Genomic DNA, 2,066 nt, shown 5'->3' on the forward strand with positions numbered 1-2,066 from the left:
CCGTGAGCCGTGCCCGCTGGGCCAGGGAGCCATGGCTGCCGGGCCAGCGCGTCCGGAGCCTGTGCTCCGCAACGGGAGAGGCCGCAGCAGAGGGAGGCCCGCATACCACAAAAAAAAAAAAAAATACGTGGACAGATCTACTTAATACTAAAGAAATCTGCTTTATCCCAAAGGAGGAAGCAGACACTGTGGTGCCACAGAAAGAGCCCTGGGCTGCGGGTCCACCAGGCAGCCTGCGCCCTCTCTGGTGACTTGGCTCAGGGATTGCTGGTTGCAGAGAAAAAAGCTCTTTCCATTTAGTTCAAATAAAAAACATCGGCCTTACTGTAAGTATTCAGGGTCAGCTCCTGGGAACCCCGCTGTAGGGAGTTCAGCTTGACGTCACGGCAACTTGGAAGGCACCACCTCTCCCGGGCACACAGGGAAGCCTGTTTCCACAGCATCCCAGACACCCCAGCTCAACTCTCCTCCTGTGTATGACTTTCCCTGCCGGGCCTACTTTCCGCTCCTCCTTAAGCTGTCTGCCCATGGCTTTGGCTGACCTCGGCAATGATTCCAGACTCGACACTCTCGATTCCTCACAGCTCACAGACACATCTGAGACCAATGATCACTTGGTCTCAACTTTAAATACCGAGGAGAGAGAATTTGATTGGCTTAATTTGGATCAGGTGTTGGCTCCTGGTCGGATCAACTGTGATTAGGGGCAATGGTCCCATGAGGCCGTGGGCGGTTCCTCCTGGAACTGTGGACAGAGCAGGCTCTCCAGTCAGGGGATGTAACAAAGCAACCATGGACATAGGAGAAAATTGGTTCAACTTTATGGGTTGTAGTTTCTTCAACTGCAAAATAATAATAATTATTATTGTATTAGCCATTAAGTGTCAGATTAAATAATTTTACATATGGAACCCAGTTGACCTCCCCTCTTTCCTGCCAACTCCTATACCTGTTCAGTCATCTGTGGCCACATAACAATAATCCAAATCCCCATCTCATAGGATAAAGGAAGTCCACTCTCCAAGGAAGTTCTCTTCTCTAATGTATTTCTGGGAACCCTGAGGAATGTGTGTATGTTCCACAGGTCTACCCAGGTGGTGGCTTGTCATCTCTACCAGCCCCCTTGCTCTGCATTATTGCCCCCCTTGAGCTCAGCTGGCATCTCTAGCATCGTCTTTTCCAGGCTGTTGACACTCACCCTTGTATACCTGAATCCCTAACATGGATGTGAGCTCCCTCTCTCAGTCCCCAAAGCATAGCTAAGAGAGGATGGAAATGGTATAACTGCCCTCTCCAGCTTTTTTTTTTTTTTTTTGCGGTCCGCGGGCCTCTCGCGGCTGTGGCCCCTCCCATTGCGGAGCACAGGCTCCGGACGCGCAGGCGCAGCGGCCATTGCTCACGGGCCCAGCCGCTCCGCGGCATGTGGGATCTTCCCGGACCGGGACACGAACCCGTGTGCTCTGCATCGGCAGGCGGACGCGCAACCACTGCGCCACCAGGGAAGCCCGCCTCTCCAGCTTTATTGAGTTATAATTGACAACTAAAAATTGTATATATTTAAGTGGTACAACGTGATTTTTATTTTAAAATGGAAATCTTGTAACTTTACTGAATGTTTGGGGACAACAGTTGAGCTCAGCTGGCATCTCTAGCATCGTCTTTTCCAGGCTGTTGACACTCACCCTTGTATATCTGCATCCCTAACATGGATGTGAGCTCCCTCTCTCAGTCCCCAGAGCATAGCTGACGCGCAGGCTCAGCGGCCATGGCTCACGGGCCCAGCCGCTCCGCGGTAGGTGGGATCTTCCCGGACCGGGACACGAACCCGTGTGCTCTGCATCGGCAGGCGGACTCGCAACCACTGCGCCACCAGGGAAGCCCGCCTCTCCAGCTTTATTGAGTTATAATTGACAACTAAAAATTGTATATATTTAAGTGGTACAACGTGATTTTTATTTTAAAATGGAAATCTTGTAACTTTACTGAATGTTTGGGGACAACAGAATTTTTTTTTTTTTTTTTTTTTTTTGCTGTACGCGGGCCTCTCACTGCTGTGGCCTCTCCCT

This window comes from Physeter macrocephalus, chromosome 20 (assembly GCF_002837175.3).
Source record: "Physeter macrocephalus isolate SW-GA chromosome 20, ASM283717v5, whole genome shotgun sequence".
Taxonomy (NCBI): domain Eukaryota; kingdom Metazoa; phylum Chordata; class Mammalia; order Artiodactyla; family Physeteridae; genus Physeter; species Physeter macrocephalus.